Source organism: Echeneis naucrates, chromosome 2 (assembly GCF_900963305.1).
Source record: "Echeneis naucrates chromosome 2, fEcheNa1.1, whole genome shotgun sequence".
NCBI lineage: Eukaryota > Metazoa > Chordata > Actinopteri > Carangiformes > Echeneidae > Echeneis > Echeneis naucrates.
The window spans coordinates 1968767-1989193 of NC_042512.1; the positions used below are offsets into that span (position 1 = coordinate 1968767).

At 42.1% G+C, this 20427-nt stretch overlaps 1 protein-coding gene and 14 non-coding genes across 15 annotated transcripts in view; 8 read left to right on the forward strand and 7 right to left on the reverse strand.

The window, feature by feature from the left end:
* LOC115053713 (NACHT, LRR and PYD domains-containing protein 12-like) overlaps positions 1–20427 on the reverse strand; it is a gene marked incomplete at its 3' end in the record, with an annotated part of 135820 nt that overhangs the window by 100564 nt on the left and 14829 nt on the right. The gene's annotated exons all lie outside the window — the stretch shown is intronic.
* On the forward strand, positions 943–1014 carry trnaw-cca (transfer RNA tryptophan (anticodon CCA)). Its single transcript has one exon. It is a non-coding gene; the product is annotated as a tRNA-Trp (tRNA).
* LOC115057850 (U2 spliceosomal RNA) lies at positions 1780–1970 on the forward strand. The gene has a single exon (XR_003841969.1). It is a non-coding gene; the product is annotated as a U2 spliceosomal RNA (small nuclear RNA).
* trnaf-gaa (transfer RNA phenylalanine (anticodon GAA)) lies at positions 4211–4283 on the reverse strand. Its single transcript has one exon. It is a non-coding gene; the product is annotated as a tRNA-Phe (tRNA).
* trnae-cuc (transfer RNA glutamic acid (anticodon CUC)) lies at positions 6567–6638 on the reverse strand. Its single transcript has one exon. It is a non-coding gene; the product is annotated as a tRNA-Glu (tRNA).
* trnay-gua (transfer RNA tyrosine (anticodon GUA)) lies at positions 8867–8954 on the reverse strand. The gene is given in 2 exon segments: positions 8867–8902; positions 8918–8954. It is a non-coding gene; the product is annotated as a tRNA-Tyr (tRNA).
* Positions 9165–9246, reverse strand: trnas-gcu (transfer RNA serine (anticodon GCU)). Its single transcript has one exon. It is a non-coding gene; the product is annotated as a tRNA-Ser (tRNA).
* On the forward strand, positions 9386–9468 carry trnal-cag (transfer RNA leucine (anticodon CAG)). Its single transcript has one exon. It is a non-coding gene; the product is annotated as a tRNA-Leu (tRNA).
* trnaa-ugc (transfer RNA alanine (anticodon UGC)) lies at positions 11102–11173 on the reverse strand. Its single transcript has one exon. It is a non-coding gene; the product is annotated as a tRNA-Ala (tRNA).
* On the forward strand, positions 12081–12153 carry trnak-uuu (transfer RNA lysine (anticodon UUU)). The gene has a single exon. It is a non-coding gene; the product is annotated as a tRNA-Lys (tRNA).
* trnal-uag (transfer RNA leucine (anticodon UAG)) lies at positions 12388–12469 on the forward strand. The gene has a single exon. It is a non-coding gene; the product is annotated as a tRNA-Leu (tRNA).
* On the reverse strand, positions 13858–13939 carry trnal-aag (transfer RNA leucine (anticodon AAG)). Its single transcript has one exon. It is a non-coding gene; the product is annotated as a tRNA-Leu (tRNA).
* On the forward strand, positions 14716–14789 carry trnat-ugu (transfer RNA threonine (anticodon UGU)). Its single transcript has one exon. It is a non-coding gene; the product is annotated as a tRNA-Thr (tRNA).
* trnat-ugu (transfer RNA threonine (anticodon UGU)) lies at positions 15595–15668 on the forward strand. The gene has a single exon. It is a non-coding gene; the product is annotated as a tRNA-Thr (tRNA).
* trnag-gcc (transfer RNA glycine (anticodon GCC)) lies at positions 17797–17867 on the forward strand. Its single transcript has one exon. It is a non-coding gene; the product is annotated as a tRNA-Gly (tRNA).

Genomic DNA, 20427 nt, shown 5'->3' on the forward strand with positions numbered 1-20427 from the left:
ATAGTGGTGAGCATAGCTGCCTTCCAAGCAGTTGACCAGGATTCGATTCCCGGCCATTGCAGTTTAACTGTGTGTCTACAATTGAACTTGAGATCCTGTAGATCTCATGCCAATGGTGCCCAACTGGTCTATAGACCAGGAGGAGGAAGAACGTGCTGGGCCCTTAACCCAGAGGTCGATGGATCGAAACCATCCTCAGCTTTTATACACACTACATGATATTTTCAGCAGCACCGATTAACAGGAAAACATCGAGAACACTGTCTGTCATATCTATAATATTGATCGTTGTAACCTCCAGCTGATGAAAACCCAGAAGTACTTTTTTTCTACAACATCTGACTTTAGCAACAAGGAGCTGCTGGGAGACATGAAGACTGTGCAGTTCAGTGACTGGTCAGAGAGAGTGCTGTGTCCTTTTAATGAAACTTATATGAATTTAACTCAACAACCTTAAACTTTATCAATGAGACACTGAACCCAGGATCTCCTGTTTACTAGACAGGCGCTTTGACCAACTAAGCCACAGCACCACTCTGATGTACAGGGATGTATTTTGGATCTGAAAATGCCCCCAACATACGTGGCTGACCATCATGACTCTTACCAAAGTTTCTTTAGCAGGTTCCACTCTCTTCGGAGGCGTGGGTTCGAATCCCACCACTGCCTTTTTTTTCTTGTAAATGGAAACCAATCCACTAAGTCCAGATGTCCCCAAACACACACTTCCCCTCCAGGTTTGTCATCTCCAGTACCATTACCATTTTGGTGGCGGCACGACGAGGTGCCAGCTGCCAGTCTCTGATGAGGAACTGCAAAAAATCCTCCAAAAAATTGACAAAAAACACAGACTGTTATGTGTATTTCCTTCTTCAAATCTTTATTTTGGTCATTTAATATGTTTTGCTGCGTTTCAACTCCTACAGTTGTGCGCTTCGGAGACACTCTGTGGCGCAATGGTAGCGCGTCTGACTCCAGATCAGAAGGTTGTGTGTTCAACTCACGTCAGGGTCAGATCATCTGTTTGCACTCTTGGTAAACGCTCACATACTCTGTGGTACAACAGGACGTGTTTTGACACGATACATTGATCCGATTCTGAGTGTTACATTTGTCCCGTCTTACTTTAGTAACACTGCCATGTTTGAGTCGAAATAAATTTAGTGCCTCTTTAAAATGATCGCGGTACGGATGCTAATCCCGTTAGCCGGTCTATGGAGTTTTCCATTGTATGTTAACATGAAACGGACATAACGGACTTTATGTTAAGATAAAATGATGGCAGTAATGCTGGATTAAAATAACTTTGAATGCCATTTTAAATATCTGGATGCTCAGTCATTTGTGCTTTTATTCTGTGGATAACAAAGATATTCTTTAATTTTATTATTCTCTCTTTTGGTGGAAAAAAGCCGAGTCCAGTCGAGGAGAGCCGAATCTTCAGAGAATCCGTGCAGACAGGGGGGTTATTTTGATGGACACACCATGAGGCCAATCACATGAGAGGACAAACTGATGTTTTCACAATAATATTCAGCTGGTAAATTGACATAGATATGACGTTTTACAGGTGACCAAGAAGAGACGTTTTCTTTGCTCTACAACGTAACTTTGTGAAAATAACATGTCTGTGGTTGTTTTCTGATCCCTCCTTCGTTTCTTCATGTCTTCTGTTTGTGTCTCTCTCTCGGAGTGATGTTGTTACTGAAGCCGACTCTGACCCCTCACTGAGCGGGTCGGTGCGGAGAAACACTCCGTTACCTCCGACAGCTGAGCGGTGTCGCTTCTCGGCCTTTTGGCTAAGATCAAGTGTAGTATCTGTTCTTATCAGTTTAATATCTGATACGTCCCCTACCCGGGGACCATATATTAAATAGATTTTTGGAACAGGGAGATGGAATAGGGGCTTGCTCCGTCCACTCCACGCATCGACCTGGTATTGCAGTATCTCCAGGAACGGTGCACTCCCTCTGTGTGTTCAATACAAGTCCTGTTCAGCTCAACATCACCTTAAACACATGATGTTGTCTTCATGTGTGTAACGCTGAGTGTGCAGAGTGTTCATGTTCAGTTTATGGTTTTAGAATCAGCGATGCATTCATGTAGAAACATCAGTTTAATGTTTCTGATTTCATCAGGTTATATTCTGCTGACCAGACTGAATCAATAAAGTTTTGTTTCAACACGTCATCGTTTAAATGTTGGTTGTATTTTGCATTTGTCAGCTGAATCTACAGTCACTGGAATTATTTAATGAGTTAATTTACAGTTTAAAAAACAGTTTAATTTAATTAGTTTTGAACAAAGAGCTCCAGCAGATTGTTTGAGCTGAAGAAAACAATGCTGTCTGTTTCCAGATGATGAAGAACTCAGTTCTCAGTTGATGCTCAGTTATCTCCAACTAGTGGACAGATGGTAGAAGTTGACTCCTGAAAAGAGGAAGTGACTTTTCCTCATCATCAAATTTCTTCTCTTCACTTGTTTCCGCATTTGAAGTTTAAACCCAACCACTAAACTCTCATTTTTACCTAAAGCTGTGCCCCGTGTGAGGCTCGAACTCACGACCTTAAGATTATGAGACTGACGCGCTGCCTACTGCGCCAACGAGGCCTGGAACAAGCAGAGCACCCAAAGGACCCCGGGCACGTCGGGGGCACCCAGCACAGCACAGACTAACCTCAGGGGAACAGACCGTTGCCAAAAGGAACATCATCAAAATCAAAAACGTGACAACTTTCATAAATCTGACCTGCAGGGATTATCACAACATTCACAAAAACCAACAACAACCCAAATCAAATGTTTTTATTATTTTTGTTTTTATGTATTTTATTGTATTTTACGTTGCATATGTTTACTTGTGTTGGTCTGTAGCAGCAGGGTGGGAGTGGGGGGTAGAAATTACGGGGAAAAAGAAAAGACAGAGGGACACTTGTTACCTGTCTTTTTTTTTAAACACTTGTGTTTAAAACAAACAAACAAACCAAATCAATTAAACGACCGCCCCCCCCCCCTGTGTTTCCCACACAGGTTCAAACACAAGCTCCTCCTTTGTTCTGCTCTGATATCACTCCTCAGTAAGTAGTAAGTAAGTAAATCTTACCAGTGAAACACTCCACATGTGTGAGGAAGTGCAAATTTTGAGCCTCCATGCGATCTAATGAGGCAGTCATTGTGTACTTTGATGGGCTAATTTTCAACAAATTTTTCGGTTAATTTATTGGCGTGTGTCGTCAGAATGGCCGAGCGGTCTAAGGCGCGGCGTTCAGGTTGCAGTCTCCCCCCTGGAGGCGTTTGTTCAAATCCCACTTCTGACAGAATCTACTTTTCTTTCATCTCTACTTAACTCCCTCAGGGACCACCTCTGATGCCAAAAACCAGGAGCCTTTACATCTTCAGTCTAACGCTCTCCCAAGTGAGCTATGTCATGACTTAGTGGATACTTAGGGTGAGGGATCTTCAGCATACAATGAAAATTTGTCCTATTACGGGCAGTAATTTTGCACAAAGGCAACACAACACTATCGCAAAGTAAATTTGTGCTGTACAAAGGAGAGGGAAGTCTTAGGGATGGATTTCTGAATTCACGATTTCAAAATAGTCACCCACTGGCAGGGGAATTAGCTCAAATGGTAGCGCGCTCGCTCCGCATGTGAGAGGTAGCGGGATTGATGCCCACATTCTCCACAAGACTTTAGCTCTTTGGAGATACAGCAACAAGTGAACTAAACACACAGATACACAGAATATTGGAAATGTAACTTTGGGTCTAAAAAAGAAATGCTCGAACCCACGACCCTGAGATTAAGAGTCTCATGCTCTACCGACTGAGCTAGCCGGGCTGCTAGAAATGCAAAACATCCTCCAAAAAAAATCGCCAAAAATCATTTCAAAATAAAAGCCGGTTTAGATTATTTTATTTGTATCTTTAGCTCAGATGTAACAAAGCGCAACAGCCATTTTTGTGGACGATCCAATGAACCCTGTAGATCTCAGGCTGATGGTGCCAAAAGGACCACATCATCTGAAAAATCCTGCGATCTTCCACGAGAAAATGGCGTCTTTGACAGCCTTTTGGACACACAACCTGTCAGCGTGACGCATCCACCCTCACAATATTTCATGGTGTGGTTGAAAGAGGAGGGAGAATATTGGAAATGTAGGTAAAAAAAAAACCTGAGATTGAACCTCACTCAGGTACCACCTTCGATGCCAAAACACGGGATTGAAGCAGGGACCTTTAGATCTTCAGTCTAACGCTCTCCCAACTGAGCTATTTTGGCTGGATGGCTTCATTTCTGCTGGATGTTCTGTGACAGATAAAACACAAAATCTTTAAAACCTATCAACTAAAACTTACAACTTTTTTTCCAAATTCCAACCAGGACAACCCCAAAGAGAAGCACTTGTGCACAGGAATGCATTTGAGTCATGGCTCCCAACAAACCAGCTGCAGAAAATAGTCATCAATGTCTCTCATTGAATTGGCTAAGTCACATTAAGCTTCAATTCTGACCTAACTCTGGTGATTAGTGATTAGGGTAGTGTTGTTTCAACTGATCTGAAGAAATCTGTTAAAAATGGGAATCATTTTGTTGAAATTCTTACCAGGACAACCCCAAAGAGAAGCACTTATGGACAAAGAATTCATCAGTGTCTCTGATTGGAGTGATCTGAGTTAGATCTGAAGAAAACATGGCTCCAAGAATTACTGCTGTTTTTGTAAATTAACACTGAAAGGGGAAAAAGAGCAAAGAGCATCTCCTTTTCCTGTTCCATCAGTAACCATCAAAGGAGATGCTGATTCTGTTATGTCACAAAGATTCTAATGACATCACAGAGATCAAAGACTCCTCCCACTTTTTTGTCATGACCTCCACGGTAGAGTGCACTCTGTTAATGAAGCTCAAAAGACAAACGTGCCAGATACCTGTGGGGTTCCATGGTGTAATGGCACTCTGGAATCTGAATCCAGCAATCTGAGTTATCATCTCGGTGAAACCTGAATCTTACACAATTGTGAGGAACACAACTGTTGACCAACACAGACGTGGTTTCAGAGACAGACTGCAGAGAAACTGGCAGTACTGATGCTGAGCTGCCTCAAGTGTCTGTCTTGTAAACAGGACATCCTGCATTCAGTGCATTTGCATTCTGTACGTTACAGCTTTTACTTGCAATCTCTCGACAAGACAAGAGAAACAGTAATTTAGTGGTTGTTGCGCAGACGGAAATTTGGTGATTGACCGCTTTGCACAGGACACAAACTTTTGGGTGCGAGAGGTCTGACTGGAACTTTTCCTGTTGCAGCCTGCTATTCCTGCTAGAATTATCCTAAATATCTGCCTTGAAGGACATCGTGAACTAGCAGACAATTGGTCACCTGCCAAGATAAAAATATATATAATCACGCTGTGCACGAGCAAATGAAGATCATTATATGCATCATAATCATGGGCCAGTAAAGATGGTGACAGATAGAACATCATGTTATGTCAGCACCACAAAAGTAGTACAAAGAAGTACCAAGATGTACAGAGGATCTGAAAATATTGTAAAGTAAGTGGCTGACCATCATGACTCCTACCAAAGTTTGTCTCCTGTGAAAAGCAGTCAATCACCAACATCCCTTCTCCTCAGCACAGCATGAGCCACAAAACTACCATTGCTCTTGCTTCAGTTGCCAAGATACTGCACCTAACAACCAGACAGCAAACCTCACACAGCTCCATAGTGGAACAGTTAGCACCCTTATTGACTGAAAGGCAACCCTACCCCTAGACCAACGAGCCATGTGGACTGTGGAGATCAAGACAAAAAAGTGGGAGGAGTCTTTCATCTCTTTGATGTCATTAGAACCTTTGTGACATCACAGAATCCGCATCTCCTTTGATGGTTACTGATGGAACATTTGTGCCGTTTTTTTTTTTTTTTTCATCATTTACACACAACACATTCATGTGACAGTTAATGTGACAGTTTATTATATGCTAAAGAAACTTTGGTAAGAGTCATAATGGTCAGCCACGTGTGTTGGGGGAATTTTCAGATCCAAAATACATCCCTGTACATCAGAGTGGTGCTGCTACGGAGTGTTGCATCAGTGGCCACCATCACTTCAAGTAACCCAAATGGGAAAGATCCTTATTGACAGCATTGTTGCGCTTTGCTACATCTGAACTAAAGATACAAATAAAATAATCTAAATTGGCTTTTATTTTGAAATGCTTGTATGGTGCGACTGCTCTTGTTCTTTCTGCAGCTCAAAGCATCAAGGAGTTGAAACGCAGCATAATGATAAAAATAAACAGTCTGTATTTTTTGGGAATTTTTAGTTCTGTCTCTGCATCAACACCATGAACCACAAAATTATCATTGCAATCAAGAGAAACAGTAATTTTGTGGTTGTTGCTGATCCACTGACCTCCTTGACCTCCTTAATTTTGTAACCTCTGCCATGAATGCAAGCTAAGCTTTGAGAAAAGGCCGCTTTAACAACATCAACGGGTTTCAAAGCTATTTCGAGAGCTATTTTTCAATCACCTGTATTTTTCAGTAAAAACACTTTCCCTGACCGGGAATCGAACCCGGGCCGCGGCGGTGAGAGCACCGAATCCTAGCCACTAGACCACCAGGGAACGATGGTGCTTCGATGCGGCCTCGTATAGTTCCAAACATCATCTCCACGGTGTTGGAAATTACTGAAATTACTGCTCCATATTATCCTGCTTAGTCACTCAACCAAATTACTGACTAAACTCCTGCAGAAGAAGTTACATGAGGTTATCTCAACAACCTTAAACTTCAATAAAGAGGCACTGCTGGGAAGTTGAATGCTGGCACGCTGTGTTGCGCTTTGTTGAGCTAAAGATACAAATATCTAAATTAGCTTTACTTTCAAATGCTTGTGTGGTGCGACTGCTCTTGTTCTTTCTGATCACTGGACATCTGATCACTGGATTCAAAGTCCAGAGTGCTAACCATTACACCATGGAACCACAGCTAATGTTAGCTGATCATGATCATGTCATTGATGGAGCCAAACCGTCTCCACTTCTTATATGGTGAATGTGTGCTTCTGTGTTTTTTTTTCTTTTGCAAGAAAATGTAAAATGTTTACTTCTCCTACGATACAGATACAGACGTTTCAGAGAACAACTGCAGAGATGACTTTCTGCTTAGTTGAGGTGATGACGAGGAACTCCACTGAGAGTGAAGCACTGCTGGGGTTTGGATGCAGGATGTCCTGTTTATAAGACAGACACTTTAAGCAGCTCAGCATCAGTACTGCCAGTTTCTCTTTGAAAATCTGAGTATCCAGTTCCAGAACAGCTGATCTTAGTTGGTTCATGTTCACGTTGAGTTGCACGCATGCACAACCTCTATAAAAAGCCATCATCAATGGAGATCCAGTTATTTCAACCCAGTGGAGTTGGAGGTCTTAAAGCAGGCCCATGGAGAGGATGAGCACGTTTCACCGAAAATGTAACAGCTGCAGCAGCAAAGGAGAAACAGCATGAGAAGAAATTACTACCCGAGTCAACGTATAAGTTTGGATGTACTCTTCAATTGATTTTACATTTAACTTTAAGAGATTGTAGTTTACAGTTATAAATATAAATGGGGATAAAATCAGATTTTCATTTCATTTCAAAACTCTCGAGTGGTGAATGCAAAACTTCCTGAACTTGTTTTCAGAATTGCTCCTTTTCTTTCAGCTCACTTCTAAAATCAATTTTATTTTACATTTTCTTGCTGAAGATAAAGCAGAGAGGAGGCTTCATCAGACAATTTGCATGCATTCATACGTGTAGAGTGGACAAAAGGAGGTTGTTTCCATTTTCGAAGGACAGAGTGGCAATATTTTGACAGGACTCTCAGTGTTCCATTGGTAAGATTCAGGTTCCACCGAGACTTGAACTCGGATCGCTGGATTCAGAGTCCAGAGTGCTAACTCTAAAGGAAGGAAAGAAAGGAATTTTAAAAGTGTGGGCGGTCAAAAGTCGACCAAAATACCAGTCTCTCCTGGAGGCGTGGGTTCAAATCCCACTTCTGACAGAAACCACTTTCATTTCACCTCTACTGCAGCAAGGTGTGTTTTTTGAGGACAAAGTTGTTTTGGTCTATTCTTGACCGCCCAAACTTTTAAAAGACCAAAATTCCTTTGACATGTCGAAATATTGCTACTCAGTCCTTCGAAAATATGTTCACACCAAATAACACACACCTGCCAAATGGGAGGCCTGGGTTCAATTCCCAACCGATGCAAAGGAACCAATTGTCAACATCCAACATATGTAAAAATTGTCATGTTCACCTCACACACTGAAGGTCTCTGGATAGAAGCTGTTAGGAAACAACTTTATTCTCCTTGTTTATCCACAGAGGAAGTGAAGTCACACACCACATGATGTTTCTCTTTCCTTTCCTCCCTACATTACCTCGTCTGTGCAAGTACTGTATGCTGCTTTTCGAGTGTCTTCTTTTGACAGCATGTAAAAAAATCCATGAGGCCTTGTAGACACCAAAAAGGCAGCCTACAAACTTGGAGAGCACCAGCATTGATCCTAACAGAAGTTTAACACAGAGCCTTCAGATGTGCAGTCAGTCTTCCTGGAATTCAGATATCTGAAAGGATGGTGGTTCAAGCCCACCCAGGGATGTTCTTTGTTTAAACCCCTTTGTGGATAAGATCTCTGCCTGTCTTGTGGAAGACTGGGATTTCAATTCCTGAATGTTAGAAACTCAGTGCTGCTTGCAATATAAAACACAGCTGCTCTACATGAACAGTGATACAACAGTGGTCACCTCCTGTCTGTAGACAGACTCATCACTCTGCTGGATGAGGCTGATGAAAATAAATACCTCCTTCGAGCCGGAGTTGAACCAGCGACCTAAGGATATCAGCTTTAAGCCTCTACAGTCCTCCGCTCTACCAACTGAGCTATCGAAGGGAGCTGTTCAACCTTTCCTCTTCTTGTCTCTTCTTGTCTCCTTTGACTAATGTTTACAGATTTGGGTTAGGGAAAACCTGGAGAATGTCATTTATCACAGTATGATCAAGAAAGTGGCTCAGCTCTAACCAGCTGACGTTGAGGACAATTCTGACTGGATAGATAATTTTAGGTGGAATAGCAGGCTGTAACTTAGACTAAAGCAACCACCGACGAGGATGGGATTCAAACCCACGCGTGCAGAGCACAATGGATTAGCAGTCCATCGCCTTAACCACTCTGCCACCTCGTCATGTTTGATTGCTTCAAAGGCAGATATTTATTAATTCTAGCTGGAATAGCAGGCTGCAACAGGACAAGTTCTGCATGTCGCTGTCTCTTGATGGGCTAATTTTTCAACAAATTTTTCGGCTCATTTGCTAGCTTTCGTTGTCAGAATGGCCGAGCGGTCTAAGGCACTGCGTTCAGGTCACAGTCTCCCCTGGAGGCGTGGGTTCAAATCCTACTTCTGACAGAAAGTGCTTTTCTTTCACCTCCACTGCAGCAAGGTGTGTTTGTGATGTCACAAAGGTTCTAACGACATCAAAGAGATCAAAGACTCCTCCCACTTTTTTGTCATGACCTCCACAGTAGAGTGCACTCTGTTAATGAAGCTCAAAAGGCAATCATGGTGCTGCCAGATACCTTTGAGTTCTGCAGACAGAAGCAACAACAAAACTGGAACTATTTGGACAGAACCTGGTTTGTCTGTATTACTTCCAAGGTAGGTTTGGAGGTTTACCAGGTCCAGTTCTCTCCAGATGTCCCCAAACACACGCTTCCCCTCCAGGTTTGTCATCTCCGACGTGGGGCTCGAACCCACAACCCTGAGATTAAGAGTCTCATGCTCTACTGACTGAACTAGCCAGGCTGCTAGAAAAGCAAAACATCCTCCAAAAAATCGCCAAAAATCATTCAAAATAAATAAATAAATAAATGACATTATGGGAAATCTCAAAACTGTGTACAAATGTTTGGAGGAGAAAATGGAAGAAAGATGTGTTTGACAGCCTTTTGGACACACAACCAGTCAGCGTGACGCATCCAACCTCACAATATTTCATGGTGGGGTTGAAAGAGGAGGGAGAACATTGGAAATGTAGGTCAAAGAAACCTGAGCTTGCACCTCACTCAGGTACCTTTGATGCCGAAACCCGAGATTGAACCAGGGACCTTTAGATCTTCTGTCTAACGCCCTTAGTGTTACATTGATAATGTAGTGCCTCACCATCATGACTCTTACCAAAGTTTGTCTTCTGTTAAAAAAGAGCAATCACCATCTGCTCAACACAGCAGGCTCACAACTGACTGCTGTTTCTCTAGTCCAGAGACTGCAAGCAAAAGCTGTAACACAGGAAGTGATGGCAGCCCCATGATTGCCTTTTGAGCCTCAACAGTGAGCACTCTATGGTGGAGGTCATGAGAAAAAATGGGAGGAGCCTTTGATCTCTGTGATGTCATTAAGACCTTTGTGACAGAATCACAGAATCAGCATCTCATTTGCTTACAAGCCCAGCTGTTGCCTTGCAGTCGTCAGGAGAGCTAACCCTTGTGATATGGAGCTGTGTGAGGTTGGCTGGTTGTGTTATTTGTAGTGTCTTGTAAAGTGAAGCAACAGTAACTTTGTGGCTCATGCTGTGCTGCGGAGAAGGGAAATTGGTGTTTTAGCTGTCGCAGGAGCTGCCTTGCCTGCCTTTCATTGATGCCCCACGCGACACAGATGGATACGTCACACTCTCACGTTCGCTTCAAATGAATGAGTTCATGCAGTTTCTGTATGCTCTACCGATTTTAGATAAGAACCTACTTATCACCCAATGTGGGGCTCGAACCCACAACCCTGAGATTTAGAGTCTCATGCTCTACTGACTGAGCTGGCCGGGCTGCTAGAACTGCTAGAACCAAAAAATACAGAGTGTTATATGTATTTCAAGTGTGAACAAGAGAAGACCATGATTGTCTTTGGAGCTTCATTAACATTGTGCACTCCATGGCGGAGGTCATGACAAGAGATGGGCAGAGTCTTTAATCTCATACATACGTATTGTCAGGAATTTGTTTGAGTGAAGAAGCAGGAGCAGTTGAGCAGTACGATTCATTATAAATGCTGGAGATGCCAGGGATTGAACACTGGGCTTCATACATGCAAAGCATGCGCTCTACCACTGAGCTACATCCCCTGGATGGCTGATCACAGGGCTTCTAACATACTGTGACAGGTGAAGGTTCATTCTGATGGAATGAACTGTTTTGACACACGCTGCATGAATGTGACACAGAGCTCATGTTTAAAGTATTTTTCTTCAGTACTCTTATTGTGTATGGAGCTCTGACTGTTGACATAAGTGCAGGTGACCTAAATTCAGCAGGACAGGCAGCATTATCAATGGCCACTGCCTCATCATAGTCCTTGTAGCAGAAGAGTAGCTGCTTCCTCAGTGACAGCTAACAAGTGATAAACAATAAACAGACATTTCCAATTGTCATCAAAATGTATTCTTTCATGAAATGTTCCTAAACTTCTATTAAAGGCAGCATTATTGCAGCAGGCAGCACTCTATGGTGGAGGTCATGAGAAAAAGAGGGAGGAGTCTTTGATCTCTGTGATGTCATTAGAACCTTTGTGACATCACAGAATCAGCATCTCCTTTGATGGTTACTGATGGAACAGGAAAAGGTCAGATCCTGATATAATCTTGTGAATCCACAAGTATGCCTTTCTTTGTTTGTGTACCAACAGCCTGAGCTCTGGTTCTGACTTTGTTTTGATGAACCTCATTATTTACACACAGCACATTCAGGACATTAATGTGACCGTTTATTTTATGCTAAAGAAATTTTGGTAAGAGTCATGATGGTCAGCCACGTATGTTGGGGGTATTTTCAGATCCAAAATACATCCCTGTACATCAGAGTGGTGCTGTGGTTTAGTTGGTCAAAGAGCCTTGTTGCTCAGGTCAGATGTTGTAGAAACAAACTACTTTTGGGTTACAGTATGTATAAATAGCAGAGGATGGTTTCGATCCATCGACCTCTGGGTTATGAAATAATTAATTTAATTTCATCTGAATTATGCACCAATCAGAAGCCTGAGTAGCTTAGTCGGTAGAGCATCAGACTTTTAATCTGAGGGTCCAAGTTTCAAGTCCCTGTTCAGGCGATGCAGCTTCTTCCCTTTAGTGGTTCACATTATAGACTATAGACTCACTATACACCAAGAGACAAAGAAGCTGGACTTGAGAGTTTGTGAGGTTGGATGCTACACGCTGATTGTTTGTGTGTCCAGGATGTTTCAAGGACATCTTTCTGCCGTTCTCTGCTCCAAACATTTCAACGCAACTTTCAGGGGTCAGAAACATGTGGCATTATTGCAGGCAAGGTAGGACTGACATGTGGTAGTGTGGCCGAGCGGTCCAAGGCGCTGGATTTAGGCTCCAGTCTCTTCAGAGGCGTGGGTTCGAATCCCACCACTGCCAAGCTTTGCACTCTACAGTATAATCTTGAAGTGTTTATTTAAATCTAAAGCTCTTATGAATATAGTGTTCCACCAGTGGCTACCATCACTTTGAGTTACTGAAGTGGGGACCAACATCTGAGCTAAAGATACAAATAAAATAATCTAAATCTGCTTTTATTAGCAGAGTATTAGCGGTGCGACTGCTTTTGTTCTTTCTGTAGCTAAAAGCGTTAGGGAGTTGAAACCCAGCGAAACATATCATATGATAAAATTAAAGATTTGAAGAAGGAATGAAAATCAAAGTGATGAACTGTGGATGGCAGCCTGCTGTTGATCTGACTGAACAGTGATGCAGAAACCTTTACCTTGTTGTTTCTCCGACTAGACATTGCGATAAACCCAATGCAGACATAGTGGAACAAGCAATCAATGCAAGAGTGTTGTGGACTTGGCCAAGTTTTCCCTCAGATGGCACATGAGCACAGTCTCGACGCTCGGGTGACTTACTTTCCAAAACTACTAAGATGGTACATGATGCTGAAGTACTTCTTCAAGAAGAAGATATTTACTCTTCAGCGTGGCATTGTTACGATTGTAATGACACCATTTCCATGTTAGTCTGTCCCGGGCTCCCCCCGGAGCACCATATCGATACCGAACTTAGTGCGGACACCCGATCGACATAGTCCGCTGCAGCCCAGAGCTCCTGAGCTCAAACGCTCCTCCAGCCTCAGCCTCCCGGTAACTTGGATTACAGGCGAGGGACAGACTTCCTTTACGACAGTGACGTCATCAACATTTCCATAAATCTTTTCTGACTTCTAACCTCAAGGGTTTGAATTCACTGATGAATAATAAAGTCTAACCATGTGAAAATGAAAACTCTGATGCTTTTAGTATTCCCATAAACCTTTTCTGACTTCTAACTTCCCCTGCACAGTGTTTTATCATGAAGTCTTTATCAGTGTGCTTCTAATGTGCAAATAAACTAAACTAAAGCAGACAGCAACAAAAAGGGAGACACACAGAGACTGAACAGGCTGATCAGGACAACCCCTTCTGGTTCCATGGTGCGTCTGACTTCGGATCAGAAGACTGAGGGTTCAAGTCCCTTAGTGGTTAGGCACCTGTGTATAACAGGTGAACGGACTAAACTGTGTCCATTTTACAGAAACCTCTGCTGCTTGATGCTGCCTTCATCCTGAAGGGGAAGTGTGTGTTTAGGGACATCTGGAGAGAATTGGACCTGGTAGACCTGCAAACCTACCTGGGTCTGAAAAGGCTGACTGTGATGTTTCTCATTTCAGCCCAGCTGGTGTTGGTATCGTCTGTCACTGTAACTTTTGTTCACAGGGAGATGAAAAGTGCCTGACTTAGTGGATTGGTTTTCATTGACAAGAAACAAACTGGCAGTGGTGGGATTAGAACCCACGCCTCCGAAGAGACTGGAGCCTTAATCCAGCACCTTGGACCGCTCGGCCACACTACCACAAACGGTTCCAGTTCTGTTGTTGCTTCTGTCGGGCAGAACTCAAAGGTACCATGTTTGCCTTTTGAGCTTCATTAACAGAGTGCACTCTACTGTGGAGGTCATGACAAAAAAATGGGAGGAGCCTTTGATCTCTGTGATGTCATTAGAACCTTTGTGACATCACAGAATCAGCATCTCCTTTGATGGTTACTGATGGAACAGGAAAGTATGCATTTCTTTGTTTGTGTACCAACAGCCTGAGCTCTGGTTCTGACTTTGTTTTGATGAACCTCATTATTTACACACAGCACAGTCAGGACATTAATGTGACAGTTTATTATATGCTAAAGAAACTTTGGTAAGACTCATGATGGTCAGCCACATATGTTGAGGGTATTTTCAGATCCAAAATACATCCCTGTACATCAGAGTGGTGCTGTGGCTTAGTTGGTCAAAGAGCCTGTGAAAGTATCTCCAGGAGTAAAATGATTAAATCACTACCTCAATCTCAATTGACAATCTCTGTATTATATCAGAGGCCCTTTGTGGTACATATACTTATCTTTATTAGCATTCGTATCTGTATACACACACACACAATCACACACACCACGTTTTCCAGCCCTCATGGTTCTTGGGGAATCCATACATGTGGAAACCCTTCTCGGACTGATTGGAGCATCCAAACGCTGCACTCCTACATTAAAACAAACCACTTTACCATTAACCTCAGCTGCAGTATACACATTACACTTCCATCACCAGATCCTCTGTATATACATGTACTTCAGAGTGGTGCTGTGGCTTAGCTGGTCAAAGCACCTGTCTTGTAAACAGGAGTTCCTGGGTTCAAATCCCAACAGTGCCTTCTGCATAATGTTAAATGTTATAGATATAACAGACACAGCTTTAGTTAATAATGAGAATCTAGTGGTTTAAACCTCAAATCCTTGAACACAGTCTGGTTAACATGTTTCGGTGATTTTAGACTTCTATGGACCATTTCACCGCACCACATTTTTGCAGAATCAACAACTAATAACTCCACAACGAGACTGTGTGACGTCACTGGAGATCAAAGGCATTAAACACAAAGGCTTCCTCACTGTCACCATTCAGAACAGCTGAGAAGATTATTGATCATTCATTGATTATTAATGAACAGCTCAGAACCAAACAGTGTATCTGAAGCACAGGAAAGAGTTCTGCTCTCCAACACTCTGCTCATGCAGATGCTCATTCTGTGATGTCACAAAGGTATTCAGCAGCTTATGTAGTTGTTGTCGCTGAGTGGTTAAAGCGATGGGCTTGAAATCCATTGGGGTTTCCCCGTGCAGCGCCTTGGACCGCTCGGCCACACTACCACTGTATGACTGTCTAAATTCATGCTGGATGTTCACCACCCACTTCTCCAAAGTCCAACAGTGAAGGTTTCAAATCCAGTTCAGTCCAAATAGTTCCAGTTTTGTTGTTGCCTTGCTCCTAATGTTAGATGTTTCCTAATGTTTGCACATGGAAAATACAAACTACACATTACAGCAGTAGAGGTGAAAGAAAAGCAGCTTCTGTCAGAAGTGGGATTCAAACCCACGCATCAAAGGAAAATGCAGAAAGACCTCAACTGCAGTATACTTCCATTAACAGATCCTCTGTGTATACATCTCCTTCAGAGCGTTGCTGTGGCTTAGCTGGTCAAAGCGCCTGTCTTGTAAACAGGAGATCCTGGGTTCAAATCCCAGCAGTGCCTCATTCATAATGTAAGATGTTGTAGATAGACACTTACACATGAAGTCAGTGAGGAAACATGTGAAGAGAAGAAGCTGCTCGTTCTCCTTCAACAGTTTGATCTGAGGAAAAGTCACTTCCTCTTTTCAGGAATCAACTTCTACCATCTGTCCACTAGATGGAGATAACTGAGCATCAACGTAAAAATACTCCGGTCTTCCATGTGTGAACTATAATACCAGTGAATTAAACTAAATACGTCCCATTTTTAATCAATTCTGAATCATAGTAAATGAGAATTGTGATTCTTATATCAATCTGTTTTTTTTTTTTTTTCCTTTCTTTGGGTACAGCACTAATATCCAGTGTTTTCCTGTTCCAACATGACTATAAAGTTATGTGACTCAAGCAGACTGAAAGATTCAGACCAAACTCAGCATGTTAAACGTGGTCACCGCTGAATTAAATGAAAACGTTCCAGATGTTGTGAATCATGTGTTGACTTGATGAAACATTGAACGCTTTCAAGCAGGAACTTTGTCTCCTAAAGTCACATCTTTTATTCTTCACTCAGGTTGGTGAGCTGCAGTTTGTCAGAGATCAGCTGTTCTTCTCTGGTCTCAGCTCTGAAGTCCAACCCCTCCCATCTCAGAGAACTGGACCTGAGTCAGAACGACCTGCAGGATTCAGGACTGAAGGATCTGTGTGGTTTTCTGGAGAGTCATGCAGGAGACTCTCAGCTCAGCTGAACTCAGACACTTCTGACTGTTGCCTTCCAACTTTAGTGCTCCGTGTCACAGACTGATCCATTTTCTGACGTTATAGTCCACACCAGGCTGCAGCCTCTCTTTGTGACACTTTGTTCATCATTATTTTCACACTTTAGTTCCTGCTTCTTTTCATTTAGGCTCCATGTAGGCTGTTCATGATGACTTTGTTTGTGTGTGGCTGTTTTCTTCTGAATGTGGGATCTCTGTCTGAATGAAAGTTTCACAATCACTGCCTCAGACTGCATTCAGAAGGAATTGTTGAAGTCATAGAAGCTGAAGAGTTGATGATCAGAGGCTGACAGCTAAAGGAAGCTAGAATGCACACTGCTCTCTGACAGAGTCGGCCTCCCTCCACATTTAGGAGGCTTTTTCACTTCTTACAACAGCTGACAAAGGGCTCATCTGGGATTTGAACCCCGGACCTGTCACACCCTGAGCCAGAATCATCCTGATTGTTCCTGGAATGGTTTGGTTAGTCAGAGTGTGTCTGTGTGTGTTCTTGTCTCTCTGAGTGGTTGGAAATGAAAATGGAGATCGGTAGAAGCAGATGACTCTGAGGATGAATGAATGTTTCATTGACAACATCAACAACTGTTTACTCACCTCACAAAGAGACTGTGTGACGTCACTGGAGATCAAAGGGATTTCCTGTCCTTCATCGCTCTCCCACGCGACACCAACTCAAACGTCACACTCGCATAAGATTCAGCCGGAACTGCGCATGCGCAGGAAGAAGCTCACACTTGTCTCGCGAACGAATGAAGTGAAACACAAATCAGCTGTTATTAGACAAATAAGTGGCGTTTAATTGAACTAAAACCAAATCTGTTGGTTTGTTCCTCCTTCTACTTATTAAAATGCGTCTTTTCCTGCTTTCGCTCATTTTTGGAATCACAGACTGAGCGAAGCTGCGCACCTCGTCCACTGTGTGTGTGTGTGTGTGTGTGTGTGTGTGTGTGCTCTCTCTGCTGGTCTGAGCTCTCAGTTCATTTAAATACTTTGTTGGATCTGTCTATCTGTATCATGTCAGAAACTCTGAAACACTCTGAACTTCTTTAAAACACGGTGGATTTACTGACATGAGAGTGTCCAGCAGTCCATGATGGATTATTATAGAAAGATATCAGCTTTAATGTAAATACATTGTTGGATATAAACACAGAAATTACAATAATCATCTGTAAAACTTGTAAAAAAAAATGTTGCCGTCTCACTCAGCGGAGGAACAAAGGAGGAGGTTGTGTTTGAACCTGTGTGAGAAAAACAGAAAAAAGAAGACTCTCCCTGATCGGGTTAGTTGCCACGTTATAAAATGCAGGAAGTGTTGAAGGCTGCTGATGACTGTAGATTCGTGACGTCATGGTAAAAACAGTTAAGTAAGCATTGGTGGTTCAGTGGTAGAATTCTCGCCTGCCACGCGGGAGGCCCGGGTTCGATTCCCGGCCAATGCAGAGTAACTTTTTACCAACATCCAGATGTTAGAAACACAGTGCTGCTTGGAAAATACCCTGATAGACTCCAACACACTGTGACTTTGTGAAACAACCAGTGGAGCCCCCTGGTGGTCAGTAGAAGTGCAGCCCCTCTGAGCTGGTGGCAGACCAAGGCTTCAGTCTGCACACATCTTCCACATGTGATGGCACACACACTGTGTATTGTGGCAACATCCGTCCCCTCAGAGAGAATCTGCTCTTTAACCCTCCTGTCGTTTTCACCCCCCGCCCCTTACTTTAGTGTTCCTGCTCTGTTTGATACGGTGGCCGGTAAGTGCAAAACAAAGTTACAAAGTGCCAAACACTTTTACAAAAAGTGAAACAAACTTACATGTTGGGAAACATTTTTACATTTTATTCAACAAAATTACACAAGAAAAACACTTTTACCCCGGACAAAACAAACTTACAAATTAGAAAACAAATTTACATGTTGCGAAACAAATTTCCAAACGACAGAATCTTCCGGAAGGGGAATGTACCAAATGCCGGAAGTGATCCAGAAGAAGATTGACTGTGAGCTCAAAAAGTTTGTATCGGTTTGTGTGCCGGGAAAACTTAGCAGGCATAGATTAAATGATGTTTTGGCCGTTTTGTGGAAACAACTTGAGCCAATTTACGCGGTTGTGTTTTCCGTGCGGACGATCTGTAGAATGTTTAACGTTGATGAACGGACCAGACGGAAGGAGCACGCGCACAGGAGACATCTAATAAACAGCCGGAAAATGCTAAACAAGCTAAATGTAGCATCGTGCTAACTAGCTGAAGCCGCTGTCAGACATGCAGTGAATTAAAGTGCACCGTTTCATTTTGCAGCCAATCGTTGTCTTCACGGAATATCAACGCGTTTAATTAGTATGCGTTGCTAATATTTTTTTTTTTTTTTTTATTTTAGGCTTACAGTTACGCTAAATGCACAATTGTGGCTGATTGTTTTAGCTGCTGCTAACTTTCTGTTTTGATACGGAACTCCGTTCATTCCAGCAGAACAACCATGAACATCATATAAACAATTCATGGAGGACAGAAAGTCAAAGTCAAAAGAACTGTGGGCCGAAAGGAAACAGGTCCAGGTACGTGTGTGGATATATCTGTAAAATATGGAAGTCAATATGTGTGTGTGTGAAATGAATGATATCTTTTTGTTATTTTAGCAGATAAACATGGATTGATGGCGCCACATGGAGCTGATTTAAAAGCTCAGAGAGGGAAAACACTCCCATTATATACAGATCCGGAGGTAGCAGCACCTGATCTACTGAAGCAAGCTGTCCAAGAAATGAGAACATTTAACAAGAAGATGGATGAAGGAGCAGACCTTCTTTTGTATCCAGACTGTTCAGAGGTGCTCCATGTGCCTGGGTCAGAAAGCCCATTCAAACTGGCAGAATATAAAAAGGAAATAGGAAAGGCACTTTTTTCATTTGCCTAGAAACACACTTTAGAGGAGGTTTGTGGATCTCTTCATTCAATATTTTTACATATTTATTTACTCTGATGTAGCATAATTAATGTGTTGAATTGTTTGTTTTTACTACAGAGGTTGATACATCAGACTCTGATTCTGAAATTGTCATCACATCGAGGAGCACAGCTGAATTCAATGCAGCTGAAACTGTGGTACGTTCATTTTTACATTTTGTACTTTGATTCAGTTTTTTTTATTTATTTATTGATAGGATGTGCATTTGGTTTCAAGCATTAAGTCTAAGAACCAAGTCTTGATTATTTGGCATTTACTATTCCAATCAGACACCCTGATAACCTTTCACCATTGATATATACTGTATGTAGTGAGGGAACAATAATGGAAGCTGTTTAAAGTTGCTGACAATTGTGTGCTTTTCTTCTCAGGTTTTTGAACCAAAAAAACACAGTTCTCTAAAACGCAAACCTGAAGATAAAGGGTAGGTATTAGTTTTTACAAAAGAAGTAATTTGTCTTTAAGTTGTTGATGTGATTGTGATGAACATGTGGTAGAAAATACCATACGTGTGATATCATTTATAACAAAATAATCTCTTATTTATAAATCTTATGGTTCCTCTCTACCTCTAAATGTTACTCAAAGCTCTGTTATACTCTGTATCATAAAGTTCATCAGTTTATCAATTTTATCATGTTTCAGAGATTCATCCACAGCTCAGCCTGGACAGGTATTAAGGCAGATTATGGCAGCCTGATGTTCTTTGCTTTCAGTGTGTTGTTTCAGATATTTTCATTTGTTTTTCAGACAGTAATATCTGACACTGAGGATCTGGATCCACCTGAAACAAATCCAGTCAGGAGTACTTGCTACGGGTAAGTAAAAAAACGACAGTGACTCACTTAATGTTAATTGTAATTTATTTAGGTTTAGGTTCTTGGTGTACAATGCAAATGGTATGAACAGGGTTAGATGTAAACAACACTAATGGTTAATGATCATTAACTTTATATATCACATGACACGCTTTGTTGCTTGAACTATTTTTCAAAAACATGTTTCATCTCAATACATTATAGTGTATAATACGTG